Source organism: Accipiter gentilis, chromosome W (assembly GCF_929443795.1).
Source record: "Accipiter gentilis chromosome W, bAccGen1.1, whole genome shotgun sequence".
In the NCBI taxonomy this organism is placed as follows: Eukaryota; Metazoa; Chordata; class Aves; order Accipitriformes; family Accipitridae; genus Astur; species Astur gentilis.
Window position 1 is genome coordinate 20,192,209 of NC_064918.1, and position 21,791 is coordinate 20,213,999.

Below are 21,791 nucleotides of genomic sequence, written 5' to 3' on the forward strand. Positions count from 1 at the left end.
TCCACTTACTCCACGTGGCGTCAGTCGCGTGATGCGTAGAGGAAACTTTCCCTTTGAACATCCAGCCCAGCACTGGCAGTCGAGGTGCTAAGAAGAGCTGTGTTTCAGTACCAACCACTTCTGAGGCGGCTCGAACTCCTTCATATGCTGCCAAGATCTCTTTTTCAGTTGGAGTATAGCGAGCCTCGGATCCTCGATATCCCCGACTCCAAAACCCCAGAGGTCGGCCACGGGTCTCCCCAGGTGCTTTCTGCCAAAGGATCCAGGTAGGGCCATTCTCCCCAGCTGCAGTGTAGAGCATATTTTTAATATCTTGTCCTGTCCGGACTGGCCCAAGAGCTACTGCGTGAACAATCTCCTGCTTAATCTGTTCAAAGGCTTGTCGTTGCTCAGGCCCCCATTTAAAATCGTTCTTCTTCCGAGTAACTTGGTAGAGAGGGCTTACAATTTGACTGTAATTTGGAATATGCATTCTCCAAAAACCCACAACACCTAAGAAAGCCTGTGTTTCCTTTTTATTAGTCGGTGAGGACATAGCTGCTATTTTGTTGATGACGTCCACAGGGATCTGACGACGCCCATCTTGCCATTTTACTCCTAAGAACTGGATCTCCTGCGCAGGTCCCTTGACCTTACTTTCTTTTATGGCAAAACCAGCCTTCAAAAGGATTTGGATTATTTTCTTCCCTTTCTCAAAAACTTCTTCTGCCGTGTTGCCCCATACGATGATGTCATCAATATATTGCAGGTGCTCTGGAGCTTCACCTTTTTCTAGTGCAGCCTGGATCAGTCCATGACAAATGGTGGGGCTGTGTTTCCACCCCTGGGGCAGTCGATTCCAGGTGTACTGGACGCCCCTCCAAGTGAAAGCAAACTGAGGCCTGCACTCCGCTGCCAAGGGAATGGAGAAAAATGCATTAGCAATGTCAATTGTGGCATACCACTTAGCTGCCTTTGATTCCAGTTCATATTGAAGCTCTAACATATCTGGCACAGCAGCGCTCAGCGGTGGCGTGACTTCATTCAGCCCACGATAATCTACTGTTAGTCGCCATTCCCCATTGGATTTCTGCACGGGCCATATGGGACTATTAAAGGGTGAGTGAGTCTTGCTGATCACTCCTTGGCTCTCCAGTTGGCAAATCAGCTTATGAATTGGGATCAGGGAGTCTCGGTTGGTGCGATATTGTCGCCGGTGCACCGTCGTGGTAGCAATTGGCACCTGTTGTTCTTCAACCTTCAGCAACCCCACAACCGAAGGGTCTTGGGAGAGACCCGGCAGGGTAGACAGCTGTTCAATCTCCTCCGTCTCCAATGCAGCTATACCAAAGGCCCAACGGTACCCTTTTGGGTCCTTGAAATACCCCCTCCTGAGATAATCTATACCAAGGATGCACGGGGCCTCTGGGCCAGTCGCAATGGGGTGTTTATGCCACTCATTCCCGGTTAGACTCATTTCAGCTTCCAATACGGTTAGCTCTTGGGATCCCCCTGTCACACCAGAGATACAGATGGGTTCTGCCCCTTTATAACTAGATGGCATTAGGGTACATTGTGCACCAGTGTCCACTAGAGCCTTATATTCCTGTGGGTCTGATGTGCCAGGCCATCGAATCCACACTGTCCAGTAGACTCGGTTGTCCCTCTCCTCCACCTGGCTGGAGGCAGGGCCCCTCTAATCCTCGTTAGAACATCCGTTACTCACTTTCTGCACACGTAAATCAGAAGTCCCTTCAAGGGGATCAGAAATGAGATCAGCCCATCTACTGCGTCTGGGGGACTGCTCACGGGAAACTGGAGCAGCAGTTTTCCAAGAAGAATTCTCTTTTCTGGTTGCTTTATCTCGCAACTCCTGTACCCGTGCATCCAAGACTGAAGTGGGTTTTCCATCCCACTTCCTCATGTCCTCTCCATGGTCACGCAGGTAAAACCACAGGTTAGCCCGTCGAGTGTACTTTCTCTCTCCTCTCTCTTGGGCAGAGGAACGCTTACTCCCAATAACTGCGATGCGGGCCTGTACAGGTGAGGAGGAGGACAGATCCACTTTGAATTGCTGGAACTCTCGGGACAACTCCTCTACAGCTGAGACACAGGCCCGTAGGGAGGAAGAGAGACTCCCTTCGTATTGCCGGAGTTGGACAGCCAATTCATCCACCGTTTGTCCATAGCCTTCTCTCCAGGACATTACTGCCAATGAGTTGGCATAGGTTGGTGGTGCACTTCGTAGAAACTTCCGCCACATGGGTTGTGTGCATTGGACTTCATCTGGATCTGTGGGTGACTGCGCATTTTCTGGATCATTGTAAATCACCTCCAGCACGGCTAATTCTCTCAGGTACTGAATACCTCTCTCCATGGTGGTCCACTTGCCTTGGTGACATGTAACTTCATCCCTGAAGGGGTATCTTTCCTTTACACCTAAGAGAAGTCGCCTCCAGAGGCTGAGGACTTGTGTTTTTCTCCCAATCGCCTTGTCGATGCCCCCTTCCCTAGACAGAGATCCCAACTGCTTGGTTTCCTTACCCTCTAATTCCACACTACTAGCCCCGCTATCCCAGCATCGGAGCAGCCAGGTAACAATGTGCTCACCTGGGTGGCGGCTAAAATCTTTTCGCATGTCACACAACTCACTCATGGATAGAGATCGGGTAATTATTTCAGGTTCTGCCTCTACCTCCTGTTCTCGCGATGACCCTGGTTCATCTTCATCTCTCGCTAAGTGAACTGATTTCTTTGTGTGTTTCTTTTTCTGTACAGGGGCGACTGATACTGGCACAGGCTGGTTCTCTGGTTCAGCTGCAGTGTCTGTCACCGGGGTAGGGGTAGTCATGGTACCTGTTGTCGTGGTAGGGGCAGCCATGGTGCTTGTTGTCGGGGTAGGGGCAGCCACGGTGTCTGTTGTCAGGGTTTGGGTAGCCACGGTACATGTTGTCCTGTTTTCCATCTTTTCCCCCTTTTCCCCCCGAGGGTGCTGCATAATATCAAGCAGTGTTTGGTAGATACTGGCCAGGGCCCAGCACAGTGCAGCGAGCTGTATGTCTTTGGAATAGCCACAACATTTTTCTTTCAAATATTCTGTCACTTCATAAGGGTTCTGTAGTTGTTCGGGAGTGAACTTCCAAGTCACTGGCGGTGAGAAGTTCTCTAGATACTTGCCCATATGCTCCCACATGCCGTGCCACCCATGAGTATCCAGCTTTGGGGGAGATCTCTGAGTGTAACTCTTAAAGAGCCTTTTTGTAGCCCTAAAGAAGACCTGAAACATATTCAGGAGGCATAGCACTAACAGCACACTGGCTTGCGCATCCCAAGGATATTCAAAATTCTCAAAAGCTGTTGTAATTAGTCGGAAGGAGAAGAGGGAGGTGAACGGACGGGGGGAGGTATCCCCCCCTAATTTCCCCATGGATTGGGTGTAATTACCAATAAAATCCGACAGAAGGCGCCCAAAGTATGGAAATGATATCACTGCCTCATACAGATAACAGCTTAACCTCATGACCAGTGATGTAATCATTTCATAAATCGACATTGCCCAGTACAGCAAAATGATAATCCCAATCACTCTCCCAGAGATGAGATACGCAACTACAGGCAATACATAGAGCATATAAGAGCTTACAAAACGCCACCATGTAAACAAATGAAACAACATTGTGACTAACATCTATATATCTAAGAAATGCGTTTGGCAAATTTGTTTCAACACGCTCTGGCCAGATCTGTCGTTATCTCAACCCTTCTGCCCCACGTTGGGCGCCAAAAAGGACTGTCGTGGTTTCAGCCCGGCCGGTAACAAAGGACCACGCAGCCGCTCGCTCACTCCTCCGCCCCCCTCCGGTGGGATGGGGAGGAGACGGAGGAGAGAAAAGAAAAAGAAACTGGAACCTCGAGGGTTGAGATAAAGGCAGTTTACTGGGACAAACACAAAGAGATTACAACAACAACAACGGCACTAATGAAAAAAAGTATACAAAAAGAGTGATGCACAGTGCAACTGCTCACCACCCGGGACCCGACGCTCTGCCACTTCCCCCACCGAAAACAGAGACCACCCCCCGGCCCGCTCCCCATTTATATACTGGGCAGGATGTCACATGGTATGGAATAGCTCCTTGGCTAGTTCAGGTCAGCTGCCCCGGCTATGCCCCCACCTCCCAGGTTCCTGTAAAAATTAACTCTATCCCAGCTGAACCCAGGACAGGGAGGAACTCGGGGAAAAAAAGGTAAGACTTCTGGGTTGACATAAGAACGATTTAATAGAGCAGAAAAGAAGAAATTATAATGATAATGATAACACTAATAAAATGACAACAGTAGTAATAACAGGATTGGAATGTACAAATGATGCACAGGGCAATAGCTCACCACCTGCCGACCGACACCCCGCCAGTCCCCGAGCCGCGATTCCCTGCCCCCCCCCTTCCCAGTTCCTAAACTAGATGGGACGTCACATGGTATGGAATACACCGTTGGCCAGTTTGGGTCAGGTGCCTTGGTTGTGTCCTGTGCCAACTTCTTGTGCCCTGGCTGGCCATGAGAAGCTGAAAAATCCTTGACTATAGTCTAAACAATACTGAGCGACAACTGAAAACATCAGTGTTATCAACATTCTTCGCATGCTGAACTCAAAACATAGCACTGTACCAGCTACTAGGAAGACAGTTAACTCTATCCCAGCTGAAACCAGGACAACACTCCATCAAACCAACTAGTTTCCTGCTGGATCTTTTGTGTATGTTTCTTCAGCCAATTTATCTGTTTGTGTATAGATTGAGGTAAAATTTTAACACCTGCTGTATTGTGCTTTGCAAAGATCTATGAACACAATTAATTAAACACAGTAAAAACAACATTATACCTAATAAAACACATAAGAATAAAAGACTGTTCAGGTAATGCCAATGACACACAAAAAGAGATTTGATTAATAGCTTTAGCTAGTGACACCCAAACATTCTTACTGTCCCATGGCGTTAACCGATCCATATCAATCTCAGCATAAGGTTTCAAATTTATGGGTAAATCAGGAATGTATCTGCCAGACATGGATAATGTGATTTTTTGTCCAATTGCTGTCAAGGCTTGCCATCCCGGTGCACTTAGTTGTCTTGTAGAAGTTAAGCTATCGCTGCCCCTCAATAAATCCAGCAGCGGCTATAAGTCTGTATTTGTAATACCAAAACAAGGTCGAATCCACTGTAGGTCTCCGTTTAAATCTTTCTCCCTCTTTTTATTTTTGAGCAATCCAGGCTTAATCCAATGTCTCTGCCTTTCTTCTGCAGCGGCTATTACAAGCGGCTCCGCACCTATCGCGGGTGCGGTTGGTTTCCCCGTCTCTTTTTCGCATTTCCTTTAACAATTCTAACATTGTCTCTTTTTGTTCTACTATTAGAGTAGCCTAGTCCTTGTTTGCATTATTTGAATCAGGGTATATGCTAGGTATAATTTGTTCATGTTGAACGGTGGTATCTGGGGGCTGTTTTTTCGTAGGCAGATTTTTACTCACTCCCTGATTCTGTAGGGTTTCCTTTAATCGTACGGATAGGGAGGCTTGGGAATTGTCAGATGTCTGATTAATATTGGCAGTCCCAGGGAGTGGAGCAGAAGTCAAGGGCACAAGAGCAGGCGAACAAGCTCCAAAAAGTCTCTCTCGCTGCATTATGTTTTTCTCCCCGCTTTTCCCTTTCGCTTGTGGTTGGAGAGAGAGAGCAGCAAAAGCAGATGCAGACGCTTTATGATCTGCTTTCATTTCTTACAGAGTTGTCTTAATCAATTTCCATAAAGTTGCAAGACCTTTAACTTCTTTAGACCCGTCACTAATTTCATCCCATAGGGAGGTTCCGATAGCATTCCAGGTACTAAGCTCAAAAGCTGTACCCACACTAATTGAAAGGTTTCTGTCCTTGCTTCATTAGTTTTTTAGCTGATTTATCATCGTCAATTACCATATCCCATAATACGTCTCCTAATCTATGCCATTCACTCTCCTCAGATAATAAATCCGGATTCTTAAAGCATCCCTTAACGCGACCCAGCGCGACTAACCCCGAAATTTGCTTAATGCAGTTTACTCCCCGCTTTTCTAAAAAGCACTGTAATAATTTTAGGGCTACCTCTTGATCCATTGCCGGCCGGCTTCTTGCTACTCCTTGGTGCTACCTTGATTAAGGCACCTCGGTTAAAAAGTCTTTGCAGCCTTTTTCCAGTAGCCCTCACTGACGGCGAACCCCTTTTGGACGGTCCAGGCACGAGAGTTAACACACCAACCAAGACGATCAGCGTTCGGTTAATCTTTTGCCCCCCGGTCGCTGCTACCGGTGCTTCTCAGTGTCCGTCGCTCCAATTCCCCTTTCTTTGGTCCCCGTTCGGGCGCCATTTGTTGGAGCGGCGGAGGAATGCACATAAGTCGACCCAATATGAGTGATAGAAGTGATTCAACTTTATTTGCACGGATAGCTCATATTTATACAGTTTGCGATAATTATGCCTACTAGTCCTAATATGATTGGTACATTGCTAATGTTTATTCATTACTAAAACACACCCACTTGTGGTGGGCAGCTACGCGTGTTCAGTAACTTTCTCATGAGAACTTCTTCAAAAGTTACTTGTGAAGTTATGACAAGGTCACACCGTCCCTGTCTTTCTCCTGATAACAGCGAGACCAGCTGTTGTTTTTCTCCCGATATCAGTAAAGCCAGCTATTTTCGGCCAAGGCCTAGTCTTGCTGCTCAAACTGACGTTCTTTCACAGAGAACTCTGCTCACACAACTTTTCCACAGGCCCATGTCCTTTTTCAGCAAGCCACTTCCCAACATTCCCCCATTCCCTCTCACTCCTTCACTCTCTCTCTTCCCTCGGCCGTCACGTTTTCTCTGGCTTTCCCACATCTCCCTCTTCTCCATCTTTTCCCTCGCGTGTCTCTCCCCTCGCCTGTGTCTCTCTCCCCTCTTCATTTCAGTCTCTATTTCCCCCACTTTCTCTCGCCTTCCCCCATTCCCTCTCACTCCTCCACTCTCTCTTTTCCCTCGGCCGTCACGGATTCTCCGTATTTCCCACATTTCCCTCTTTTCCATCTTTTCCCTCGCGTGTCTCTTTCCCCTCGCCTGTGTCTCTCTCCCCTCTTCCTTTCGGTCCCTATTTTCCCCATTTTCTCTCGCCTTCCCCTATTCCCTCTCACTCCTCCACTCTCTCTCTTCCCTCAGCCGTCACATTTTCTCCGGCTTTCCCGCATTTCCCTCTTTTCCCTCTTTCCCCTCGCGTGTCTCTTTCCCCTCGGCTGTGTCTCTCTCCCCTCTTCTTTTTGGTACCTATTTTCCCCATTTTCTCTCGCCATCCCCCATTCCCTCTCACTCCTCCACTCTCTCTTCGCTCGGCCGTCACGTTTTCTCCTGCTTTCCCACATTTCCATCTTTCCCATCTTTTCCGTCGCGAGTCTCTTTCCGCTCGCCTGTCTCTCTCTCCTCTCTTCCTCTCGGTCTCCATTTCCCCTACTTTCTCTCGCCTTCCCCCATTCCCTCTCACTCCTCCACTCTCTCTTTTCCATCGGCCGTCACGTTTTCTCCGGCTTTCCCACATTTCCGTCTTTCCCATCTTTTCCCTCGCGTGTCTCTTTCCCCTTGCCTGTGTTTCTCTCCCCTCTGCCTTTCGGTCCCTATTTTCCCTATTTTCTCGCTCCTTCCCCCATTCCCTCTCACTCCTCCACTCTCTCTGTTCCCTCGGCCGTCACGTTTTCTCCGGCTTTCACACTTCTCCCTCTTTTCCATATTTTCCCTCATTTTACTCTTTCCCCTCGCCTTTGTCTCCCTCCTCTCTTCCTTTCGGTCTCGATTTCCCCCAGTTTCTCTCGCCTTCCTCCATTCCCTCTCACTCCTCCACTCTCTCTCTTCCCTTGGCTGTCACTGTTCTCCGGCTTTCCCACAAATCCCTCTTTTCCATCTGATCCCTCGCGTGTCTCGTTCCCCTCGCCTTTGTCTCTCTCCCCTCTTCCTTTCGGTCCCTATTTTCCCCATTTTCTCTCGCCTTCCCCCATTGCCTCTCACTCCTCCACTCTCTCTCTTCCCTCGGCCGCCACGTTTTCTCCGGCTTTCCCACATTTCCCTCTTTTCCATCTTTTCCCTCGTGAGTCTCTTTCCGCTCGCCTGTCTCTCTCTACTCTCTTCCTCTCGGTCTCCATTTCCCCCACTTTCTCTCGCCTTCCCCCATTCCCTCTCACTCCTCTACTCTCTCTCGCCTCTGTTCTCCTTCTGCCGTCACTTTTCTCCTGCTTTACCACATCTCCGTCTTTTCCATCTGTTCACTCGCGTGTCTCTTTCCCCTCGCCCGTGTCTTTCTCCCCTCTTCCTTTCGGTCCCTATTTCCCTATTTTCTCGCTCCTTCCCCCATTCCCTCTCACTCCCCCACTCTCTCTCTTCCCCCGGCCGTCACGTTTTCTCCGGCTTTCCCACGTTTCCCTCTTTTCCATCTTTTCCCTCGCGTGTCTCTTTCTGCTCGCCTGTCTCTCTCTACTCTCTTCCTCTCGGTCTCCATTTTCCCCACTTTCTCTCACCTTCCCCCATTCCCTCTCACTCCCCCACTCTCTCTGTTCCCTCGGCCGTCACGTTTTCTCCTCCTTTCCCACTTCTCCCACTTTTCCATCTGTTCCCTCGCGTGTCTCTTTCCCCTCGCTTGTGTCTCTCTCCCCTCTTCCTTTCAGTCCCTATTTTCCCTATTTTCTCGCTCCTTCCCCCATTCCCTCTCACTCCTCCAGTCTGTCTCTTCCGTCGGCCGTCACCGTTTCTCTGGCTTTCCCACATTTCCCTCTTTTCCATCTGTTCCCTCGCCTTACTCTTTCCCCTCGCTTGTGTCTCTCTCCCCTCTTCCTTTCGCTCCATATTTCCCCCATTTTCTCTCGCCTTCCCCCATTCCCTCTCACTCCTCTACTCTTTCTCGCCTCTGTTTTCCTTCTGCCGTCACTTTTCTCCTGCTTTCCCACAAATCCCTCTTTTCCATCTGTTCCCTCGCGTGTCTCTTTCCCCTCGCCTGTGTCTCTCTCCCCTCTTCCTTTCGGTCTCTATTTCCCCCACTTTCTCTCGCCTTCCCCCATTTCCTCTCACTCCTCCACGCTCTCTCTTCCCTCGGCTGTCACTTCTTCGGCTTTCCCACATTTCCCTCTTTTCCATCTGTTCCCTCGCGTGTCTCTTTCCCCTCGCTTTTGTCTCTCTCCCCTCTTATTGTTAGATTACCAAAAGGCTTTTGACAAGGAAAGAATCTTAGAAAAACTTTAGCAAGCATTAGCCGAGAATGAAGGTCCTTGCATGGTTACAGGATAGAAAATACAATGTATAGATAAATGATCAATTTTCATAGTGGAGAGAGTTCACAGGGGAAGTCCACAACAATCTGTGCAAGATATGCTGATGTGACCTCTGTCAACAATGAAATGACAAATTTTCTGATGATACTGTGTTATTCCTGATAGTAAATACAAGGGCTGTCTGGGAAGAATGATGAAAAGTTCTTACAAAACTGCTGGGTAATAAATTCATAATAAGTGAAACTCATTTTAAACAAATGTAAAACAACATACATAAATAAATAAACATATCACTTTGCATAGAATATTATGTGTTCTGAGCTGACCACTGTGACACAGTCTGACATCTGAGGGTTAAGATAAATTGTTCCACATGAACGTCTGTCCAGTATTTAGTAGCAGTAGAAAACAAGCAAACAATTGTAATGTTAAAAACTACTTGAAAGGAATAGAGAACTATTATACCATAGCATAAAGTATTAGGTGACTCTATGAATGTACATGCTGGATTGGCGGCCGGTCACAAGTGGTGCTCCCCAGGGCTCAGCACTGGGGCCAGTTCTGTTTAATATCTTTATCCATGATCTGGATGAGGGGATCGAGTGCACCCTCAGTAAGTTTGCAGACAGCACCAGGCTGGGTGGGAGAGTTGATCTGCTGGAGGGTAGGAAGGCTCTACAGAGGGATCTGGACAGGCTGGATTGATGGGACAAGGCCAACTGTATGAGGTTCAACAAGGCAGAGTATCAGGTCCTGCATTTGGGTCGCAACAACCCCGGGCAGCGCTACAGGCTTGGGGAAGAGTAGATGGAAAGCTGCCCGGCGGAAAAGGACCTGGGGTGTTGGTCGACAGCCGGCTCAATGTGAGCCAGCACTGTGCCCAGGTGGCCAAGAAGGCCAGTAACATCCTGGCCTGTATCAGAAATGGTGTGGCCGGCAGGACAAGAGAAGTGACCGTCCCCCTGTACTGGGCGCTGGTGAGGCCGCACCTCGAGTGCCGTGTTCAGTTTTGGGCCCCTCACTGCAGGAAAGACCTGGAGGTGCTGGAGCGTGTCCAGAGAAGGGCAACCGAGCTGGTGAAGGATCTGGAGCACAAGTCTGATGGGGAATGGCTGAGGGAGCTGGGGTGGTTTAGTCTGGAGAAAAGGAGGCTGAGGAGAGACCTGATCGCTCTCTACAACTACCTGAAAGGAGGGTGTAGCGAGGTGGGTGCTGGTCTCTTCTATCAAGTAACAAGCAATTGGACAAGATGAAACAGCCTCAAGTTGCACCAGGGGAGGTTTAGATTGGATAGTAGGAAAAAAGTGATTGAGTCAGTAATCCTGGTGGTATTTAAAAGATGTGTAGATGTGCGCTTAATACTTCATAATACTTCTTTTATATTACAGAAGATTGTAAAAGAAAATATATACTTAAGTGGAACCGCCCCCTTTATTATCTTGACTTTGTTGGTGCAACAGACTCATAGGTGACAGGAAATTGTATAACTGAAAGACTTTGAATTTCTTTGGAGGAATACTTGCTTCTGTCTGGATAAAAATGTCCAGAAAAGTAATTTGCATTATTGTCAAGGTCTTTCTTCTAGTTTAGACTGGCACAGAAATTTCAACATGTACTTGTATGAGTCCTAATTCGGAGGAAATCATTGACTAGTTCAGTAGTTCTGTCACCAATACAGACTTCAACAGTCATCAGTCAGGCTCATGGAATGACAAAGTAATTGTGTCTACTGTGATGCTTATTGATTAGATTACAATTTTGATTTATTTTTTTTTTTTTTTTTATTTTTTTTTTTTTGTGAGAGTCCTTTCTATTTTATCAAGGTAAGGACTGCTGGATGTAGAGTGTCATTACTAGAATTTTTCTTTGTTATTTTTTTTTTCTTTCCAAGTATATGGTTTCAATCCAGACATAAAATATACTAATAGTCTACATATTTTGGTCTCATATTTTGCAAATGCAATACATTAATGTAGCACAATTTGTTAGGATTTGCAGATACTTCTTTACGAACAGTAGCAAGACTAATGCAAATAAAAATACTAGTAATATTTTAACATCACGCTGATTTCATTTCCTCCTCTCCTGCTTTACCTCAATACCTCTGCACATAAACTTTCATTTTTAGGAACTACAAAATAGTTTTATGAAGTGCTATAGTGCCACAGTATTGTACAGAAACTCCTTAGTCTGTAGACAAATTAATAATTCCTTTCAGCTTTGAAAAGGGTAATCTGGAGTTTCTTGAACTTAATGTCCTCTCCTGACACTGTCTATGTGCATAATTTTAGCCTACATTGAATTGCCACAGCTAGCTACCTGATAGTTCTTCATGGAAGAAGTGCTTATTCTTAAAGCCTTGATCAAAAACATAATAAAAGCAAATAAATGGATCATGTATCTCTAAGCATGCTACTTAATCTCTCTAATTGCTTTGAGTCAGTTCATAAAATATTTCAGACTAATTTACAGATGACATCAACCTTCTGGAGTCTGTAAGCACGTTGAAGTTGAATTCAGAATAATTTTGAGAAAATGGAGAAACGGTCAGAAAAAAAGACGCAATTCTACAAGGACATCTGCAAGGTGGAACTAATCAGCTGCATGAAATGAGAACAGATAATAATTGGCTAAGTTACTGAAGAAATTGGGTTATTTTATCTAGACAAAAAGGAGAAAGAAAGGAGATAATATAATGGCCTTTATATATGGAAGACACCTACCAAGAGAAAGGTAATAAACTGTTTTCTCCATGTCACGTGTAGATAGGTTAAGAAGTAAGAGACTTGCATTAGAGCGAGCAGTTTTTATGTCAGGATTATTTTTTTTTTTGTAACTGTAAGAATAGTTAAACATTAGAATACATTTGCTAAAGAGGTTATATGACCTCTATCACTGCAAGCATTTTTTAAACAAATTAGGAATAATACAGACTAGCTGATCTTTCCAGGCTGACGGGGTGAACTATCTGACCTATTATTGATCCTTTTGGACATACATGCTTTGATTATTCGTATGTATATACATACACTTGAAGCCATGTGCTTCATTGGAGCAATGTTTCAGTTCACTAATTTGTTTCTTTAATTAGAAACTAAGTAACATGACTTAATTTTAAACAGAAACCTTTTTGACTGTTGCCAGTTAAAGCTCAGACGTCTACCTGCACTGCTGTAATTTAACAGTTGTCAGCTACGCTGCATTGAGTGTATGCATGCTCTTAGAGAAAAGGATATTGCCAGCTGTGCTGATTCTTACTTCAATTCATTTTCCTGTCTGGATTCACTTACATTGCTCCAGAATATCTTGTTGGGGGGGGGGGAAAAAAAAAATCAGAATCATGTCCAGAATATCTAAACTGGTTAATATTAAAACTGGTTAATTATAAGGACATCCTTAGGGTTGCTGCAGAAACTAAGATAGTTTGCAGTCTACTGAGTACATAAAGACAGAAAGAGACAGAGTGATGTATCATACAGAGATGTATGGTATATAAAATCTTTTGGTTGGAATCTTTCGATATTTACCCCTAACACCTATGGAGCAAATGGTTGTGCTTAGAAAATGCAGCCAATGAAAAGGCATACTGTTTGTCAATGTGTGCAAGTGTGATCCCTCCTATTGCTCAGAAAATCTTGGCAGTTAAAAATGATAATTCATATAAATAGACTGTCTAGTAAACGTGACTAGATTCTATTTTTCATCCTTTTATCCTAGTAAGCTTGTGACACATAATTTCTTTGCAATAAATAGTAGATGACACATATGCACAAATTTCAGTTGTTAGTGTAAAGACATTCAGGAATATCATAGGAGGTTATATATGTATCTAATATGATGCTACACTGATATGATACATCAGGAGATCATTTATAATGCTTTGATATCCATAACTGCCACTGTTTCACTTTGGCCCTCTAAAAGGAACTCAGAGGACAGGAGAAAACATGTATTTTAGCTTACCTTAGTGCCTGTATGGAAAGCAGGGTTTGGCAGCTCAGCACAAACACAGCAGTTGAAAGCAGCTGCAAAATATTCTCAGAGAATATTTGAAGCCGTATGGAAGTATTCATAGGGAATGGATCGGCTAGCAGATGACCTATACTCAACACTAAAATAAAAGACCAAAGCAGACAGAAGGGGCTGACAGAAGACAAATGTGGGTCTATATTGGGGGTGGGACACAGTGCCTGTATCTCTTTGGATGTGGACTGTGGATTGATATTTTACTAGGGATTGGAGAGGTGCCTATTAGCAAGAAGACTGAAATACCATTAAGGGTGGTATTTCAGATAGGGAAAACCCCTATGTGATTTCTATGATCACTCATAAGTTATCAATAAAGACAGAGTCTAGATATTCTCTATCAGTGTCAGAAGAAATTGTGAAAGTGAATAAAGAAAATGGTAAATAAATAAATAAACCGAACTGTAGTTTTTTTCCTCTTGGTAGAAAAGATTTTTCTGCTTATTAAATAAGTATTGGTTTGGGGTTTGCGGTTGGTTTTCTGTACATAGCTAGCCTGAACTAAGAAATTGTCATTTATCTTTTTTTTAGCTGTCAAAGTATATCCCCAGTGCTTTCTTGCTACAATATCAAATATAATTTCATAGGATGTATAGAAACCACTTTTTTTGCAGTGATTCTTAGATTTGGTTCAGTTCCTTAAGTGCACAAAAATGTAGACTTCACATCTGCATCTTTATTGATTCTTCCCTGATGAGTTGTGTCTCCCATTTTTTTTTCCTTAGTCTGAAGGCAATAATCAAATATCCTACAACTTTTCCTCCTTTACTACATAATCTCTATGTGAAATGCCTGCTGCCTGTAATTAGTGGCTCTTGCTATATCTCATATACTTCTCATGCTTTCCAGCCTCCCAGCAAGAAGCTGCAGAAGTTACCAGAACTCAAGTAGGCCTCTCTACCTTTCTAACATTCCAGGAAACCAATTTTTTGACACAGCTGACATTGTTTGATAGGCTACATTTTTCTACAAATCGCAATCTGGTCATGAAATATAATAACAACTCTGAGCTCCGAAAGTGCCACTCATAAAATGCTTTGGAGAACACTGTAGGATAAATTGCTTGTGATCAAGGATACTTAAGTGAAATAGCAAATGTATAATCCTTTAGACCACTTTCATATTCTAACGCAGGCTAAGATTTGTAGATAATAGGAGGAAATCTGATCCTTGGCTGATGGGCTCGGTTAGCAAAAGCCCTAGTTCTTGCTATTTCAAGTACCTGAGGATTATATTTAGGGTGCATTAAATATCCAGCTCATTCTGATCACAGTTATCTTAATAATTATCCCTCACTAAACATGAATAAGAAGTGTCATGAAAATTATTATTATGACCTTTACCATGTCTGCTCTTTTCATGATTTTGTTGAGAATTTTACAAAGACAAACAGTTTATGGAAGCCAGGGAAAAAGAAAACCCAGAAGACAACTATTTTACATACTAAGAAACGGAAGGAAATCAGTAGTGTATGAATATGGATATGGGACAAAGAATAATCTTACAGCAAGGAGGCAACAGGAAAGGTAGGAACCAGGTCACAGGTATATAAAGAGGAAAACTGATTTGGAGTGAGGCTGTAGAGTTTGCTTTTTTTTTGTGCTGGGTATATGATCATACTGAATTAGCCCTATTCTGAGCCCAACAAGCTCAGATTTTGTAAGCAGAGGTCTTGGCTCGACAGTAAGAAAAGTCTTCATCTGGCCATTCTACAGAATACTGCCAATGAAAAAAGGCAGGATCAGAACTGCTGACAAGGAAGTAGACCAAAGGGAATTAAACAACCAGAAATTATCAATTTAAAGAACCTGAGCAACGAATCAGAATTAATTAACATAAATATGTTTAAAAATTTATACAGAGAATAAGTAAAGGTTACCAAATTTACAAAAAAATCTGAGTGTTATATTTATGCATTTCAGAAGACACAATGCAGAAAAAATAATTTTTCCAGTTAGTAATATTAATGGATAGCAGAAAAATGGAAGGTGGAAATGGAAAGCAAGTTTGTCCTCCAAATCAGTTAAGAACAGAGAGGTGACCACATGAAAATTGTTACAGCTCGAAGTGATTCAAAGAATGATGATGTGGAAACAAGTGACTCACATCTGGAAATAAAACCTTAAAATTGCAAATTTGAAAGGTTATTCTCTTTAACCTTTGATAGAGTTCCCTTTAGACTTTTCGATTGTAAACCAGTCACAGTTTCAAAGGGAAAGAAGTAGTCAACTACAAATTATGGTAGCAGTGTCAGGATGCTAAACATGGAAATGATAATTCATTTTAAGATAACCCAACTGTCACAGCCCGAGAGCATGAATGTTTTTAAAGTTAATATGTATCTACTTACTGTATTTCAGAGTAAAAAGAGCTAATAAATAGCATGTTTAAATTATATAACAACAGATATTGCTAGGAACAGCAGTCAGCTCTGATATAATAGAGAAAGTTTCTTTGAAAAAGTCCAACAATTTACTATGTTTTGTATCTGTCATTTTCACATTTGAAAAGCGTCAAAAGAAAAGCTAGAAAAAACATAATTAATTACTTCTAATGTTTAAAAATGTAAGCTGAAATCAGATGAACTGCTGGCATACAATGTGTCTATTGTATAAGATAAATGCAGTCAGGATTGGCTCCTGAATTTTACATTTTAAGCCAATTGGAGCAAAAAATCAACAAGGGCAATAGATAACCTAGCAGGCGAATGACTCTGGTGCTAGGTTTTAACTTGAGCTGAAATTGCCTAGCTGACTCATAAGCCCCATGAAGAATGTTGGCTTACGACAGCATCATAATACATGGAAAATGGCAGCACTAATGGATACCAAAATGATAAAGATAGCATTCTGTGGAGATGAATACCTCAGAAGAAAACTTTAAAAACCTGTAATTAAGAAAGAGTGTGATGTATTGCAATATGTTCAGTTTTACATTGGAAGGTACTATATAAAGCACATGTATTGATTAACATAAATCCTGACTAACAGTTTAATCTATGGATAATAATGATTTGTATTACACATTTACATTTTACATTGTTTCTATCACTGCATCCCGTAATTAATAGTAATTCTCTCATTGGGGTATTAAAAAGAATAGTAAGTGGGAGGACAATTTGATTTCTGTGCTGGGAAAAAAAATAACCTTCAAGACCTTCTCTTCTACAAACCTTATCTTTAGAGATGACTTTAGCTGCTGGCAATAAGTCTATTGCTGTAAATGGATGTAATGGAAAAAGGCAATCAGACTAATTCTTCGTTTAGAGAAATGGTAGATGGTAAATATTAACAAATAGAACAATTATTGGAGGGAAAACACTGTGTGCAAATGATTTAGGCAGTAGAATGTGAGATCTCAGTTCTGTAAAAAAATGTATTCATCAATACATGGGACTATGCACAATTTTAGCATTAGGTTTATGCAGAACTGTTGGCAGGACCAGGGTCTAGGCATATGTTTCATATTTCCCTAGCATTCATAGCTTGCTGCTTTGGATCTTAGAAAAGAGACAATGGGAATAATTTCTGTTTTGCAAACTTAAAATGCATGCTTTTTGACAAGATCATGTGTGTGCTCTGGTCTTTGGAGCACTAGTTTTCATATCAGTCTGCATTACAACCCCATATATATGAGCAATATTATACTGAGTAGTGAACATATAGCAGGTAGGAACAATACATTGAGGGAAAGTGAGAATTTCCTGAGCTATTTCATAGAATCATAGAATGGTTTGGGTTGGAAGGGACCTTTAAAGCTCATCTAGTCCAACCCCCTGCCATGAGCAGGGACATCTTCAACTCGATCAGGTTGCTCAGAGCCCCGTCCAGCCTGACCCTGAACGTTTCCAGGGATGGGACATCGACCACCTCGCTGGGCAACCTGGGCCAGGGTTTCACCACCCTCACTGTAAAAAATGTCTTCCTTGCATCTACTCTATATCTACCCTCTTCTAGTTTCAAACCATTACCCCTTGTCCTATTGCTACAGGCCCTGCTAAAAAGTCTGTTCCAATCTTTCTTCTAAGCCCCCTTTAGGTACTGGGGGGCTGCTGTAAGGTCTCCCTGGAGCCTTCTCTTCTCCAGGCTGAACAACCCCAACTCTCTCAGCCTGTCTTCGTAGGAGAGGTGCTCCAGCCCTCTGATCATCTTTGTGGCCCTCCTCTGGACTAGCTCCAACAGGTCCATGTCCTTCTTACGTTGGGGGCCCCAGATCTGGACGCAGAACTGCACGTGGAGTGTCACCAGAGTGGAGCAGAGGGGCAGAATCCCCTCCCTCGACCTGCTGGTCACGCTGCTTTTGATGCAGCCCAGGACACGGTTGGCTTTCTGGGCTGTGAGCGCACATTGCCAGGTCATGTCCAGCTTTTCATCCACTGGTACCCCCAAGTTCTTCTCCTGTACTGATACCAGCGGTTGCCCCGACCCATGTGCAGGACCTTGCACTTGGCCTTGTTGAACCTCATGAGGTTCACACGGACCCACTTCTAGAGCTTGTCCAGGTCCCTCTGGATGGCATCCCATGCCTCAGGTGTGTCCACTGCACCACTCAGCTTGGTGTCATCTGCAAATTTGCTGGGGGTGAACTCGATCCCGCTGTCTGTGTCATTGATGATACAAGATTCTCTTTCATGTTTCTGAAACGCTGTGAGAAGTTAGAATGGATTCTCAGGGTTTTCTACCTGCTAGGTGTAAAAGCTGGTCCTTTGCAGACATGAGTATGGATGCAAAAAAGACTATGTTGGAAGGTAAATGTATTTTAAGCAACTATGACAGCATGTTTTTATCTTTCTGTAATACCTTACTGGAACTACATAAACACTTTATATCAACAAGCTTGCAGTAGTATTACAAATGGATTGACACTTTAAATATTACCTGAATACATTAGATCTCAAGAATATGCTTTTTTACTTTTCTCTTACTTTCCCAGACAGCAGTATAGAGCGATTCAAAAGAAGAGTATGCTCTCCTCCCAACACCTCCATGTTTTTGCGTTTGTTTGGGTTTTTTTTGTTTTGTAGGGGTTTTGCAGCAGCCATCACCACGGAATTCACCACACTGTAAAATTTATGTAGGGAGTCACCATACGCTTCATTACTGAAAATAGTTATGATTTAATGTTGATTAAATGTATCTGCAGAAGAACTCCTGCTTTCACTGCAAGAGTACTATAAACACTAGTGAAATAATATCTTCTTTCAAAAGCAGATATCCATGGCTGGCTTGATATACATCCGTTTACATCAAACCCAAGTGCATGCTAGATGCATAAATATTTACAGATGCTGCTAGAGGTCTCTTTTGTAACAAGTATTAGGCTACAATAGCTAAATAAACTGCCAGCTATTATTAAAATAAATGGTAAATTAGATTCATAATTATTGGACAAAATACGAACATGTAGGTACTATTTTCCATTTTTCAGCATCTGCTGTGCAAAGTAAATGTAGACTGCAGCTATTCTGATCTAGCATCGTGTATAATCCACATCACATTCAGATTGTAGTGATGTAAATAACTACAAGAGGTTCACAGTTACGAGATCAACTTAAACCTGTTACTTAAAGGAAAAATAATTTAATGAAAAGCAATTTTCTTGTTATACTTTACGGCTATTTCTGAGGAAGAAATAACCTATGGTAACTGAAAAGTGCTTGCTATACATATGCAAAAGTTGCAGCAGTTCTTGCAACGGTTAATGAATAAATCTTAATTCTTTAGGATGGGACTATGGGAGCTACAGATGCTTATACAGAATAGTGTGAGAGCAGTAATAAAAGCGTCAGGAGCTGCTGGATGCAGTAGGCTGAGGCTGCCACAGCCGCCTGTCCCCAGGTCCGGCCAGTAGCGAGACGGAGCGTGTTGCCCATAGACACACTTGTACACGTACACGTGGCTGGGCTCACGGATTAACACACGTGACACGCTCAGCACTCACACAGACACAAAGAGCACCGACGGCCTCATCCTGTTCCCTTCTCTACCTGATCAGAACGAAGGTCCCTTCATGGGAAATACATACCCATATCTACAGTGGGGATCCCACCGGTCTGCCCAGGAGCTGGGCCCTAGATGCCAGGACTCCCCAGTTACTGACTTGCGTATTATGAGATCACTCGACCCACAGCTCCACTCCAGTCGCAGACTCCCCTCAACCACAGATGCACGTGCACGCACAGCCGTGCACCGGTGCATTATGGATCCTCCAAAGGAACTCTCCTAAGCTGCCTTAAGTTGTGTTATTTTAAATAATATTGAAGTGGATTTTCTGGTTCAGAGACAGGAGAAGGAATATTATACAAAAGAAAGAAAGGCTCAATAATACAAAGAGAAAAACTTGGAGAAGTCAAGAGAAGACGGTAACAAAGGGAGTTCCTCAGGGTATGCGGAGATGAAGTATACCACAGAGGATTTAGTCTTGACCTTCATATGAAGTCATTGACTGTAAGCATTTTCTCAGATTTTTATGTTTCTTATTGATATATATGTGTTTCTACCTGGCAAAATTAGTACACAGCACCTGCTGAATCACTTATTTCAAAACAAAATGAATTATGAATGCAATTCCAAATTTTTCACTTGTATGCATACATACATTTGTGAAATAACCCTCTTTGGGTCAAGTTGGCACACAAATACAACAATAATGGGTTCACTAGAAGATGGATATTCTGCTCCAAGACATATGCTGAGGCTTCTATTGGGCCCATTTTTTTTTTTATTATTATTTTTTTTCTGGTTTAATTCCATTGATTTCAACAGAGTTACATGAGCAGAGATATGACTCACTGACTTCAACAGGAGTAATGTCCATGCACCTAAAATCAAAGTTTTGAGCTTAGAAACAGTTCAGGAAGGACTGAAAACAACATGAGGCAGTACCATATTTTGGATTCCCTTTTGTCTCCTTTATATTCTCATGAGAAGTGTGTTATGTTGAAAAAGACTTTGATTTACCTAAGCCAAGGATCTGTCCCAGTTTATTGTAACTAAGAATATGGATGAAAGATGGTCATGATGGAGGTTATGATAATTAAGCTGTCTGGTAATTTCTGTAGATAGCCTAGCATGTGAGCTGGTAATTTTCCCTCTGTAGCTGAATAATGAATTATAATATCAAACTACCCTAAGTTCAGAGCTGCCTTGTAAATAAAGTTAGAATTAAGCGCTCTGAGATATGGTTGTTATCTATACAGTATGGCAATATTTACTGTCCTCAAATTATGCTCTCTATCAATGAATGCATAAAATACCATTAACATTATTAGGAGATGTATTTATGCATCAAAGAGAGGCAATATTCTTCAAAAAGGCATTGAGCTTTGGAGCAAGATATTTTTAGACTGATCTCTGAATGATACAGTGTCAGCTATCAAAGTAATGTGGAACAAGCATGGAGTTAGAACTGTTAAATGCCAGGCCACAACATGGCAATAGCTTTTAGATACGATATTTTTGGTGAAACACACTGCCCATGAAAAGAGAGTTAACTGAAAGAATTCAGAAGCAAAGCTAACAACTGGCTTTAATGGGTTATTATTAACAGCAGTATTTACTGTTTTGGCATTGCTATAGTTCTACTGTATTGGCATTTTCCTTATGCAAACACATTGTTTTCCGCTGGATTTTCAAGTGCGATGTAAATATTCAGAAAGTATTTAAACAGGATCTGGGACTGTGAAGGACTAAGTTTGTTGTTTGTTCGTCAGCCCAACAGACATAGGTAGGCCAATGAAAATAGAAATTACGTGAAATGAGCGTTGCTTGTATTTGAGGCTACAGCCATGCCGTAGGATGACAGAAAGCTGCAGAAGGTTGAGTGATTACATTTTGGAAACACAACCATGACTGTTTCCAAAATGAAGTTGTGAAACTTCCTTTCTCTGTTCTTCCTGGAAAGATGTGGTGCTCTTTTAGTCCTTCCCAGCTGAGGCTTATTCAACATATTTTTAAAACATGGCTCCAGCTTGTCTGGAGATTTCTTGAATGAGCAAAAGGGTTCCTTTTACCTTACTGTTTTCCTCATAACTGAACACTGGTGCGTACATTTGCTTACTTCAGAGATGCTCATTAATGAAAGCAACAGCGAATCTCCAATCTTCTGGAAACTGTGAAGTGGTCTAATGAGACTTTGTAGGGTGATTATCAGACCATTTTGTCTTCCAAAGAGAACAGTAATTTACTGAGGATTAAAGGCAAAAACCAGAATCCTCAGTACTGTTGTCACTTCAACTAAAATACAAAATGTATGCAAGGGTTTAGCTTCCATTTGGATGATGGGCAAGAGACAGGAGATTGACAAGACTTGCATGAACCCATTTACATTAATCTCATTAAAAAGAAACAAAGGCGATAATGTAGGCTCCAAAGCAATGAGTTATGTGTAAAAACTGAGCCACAAAGGGAAAGAGGCAATGACTCTCCCCAGGGTGCCTGGAACTTGTTCACATAATTCTGGAGGGATA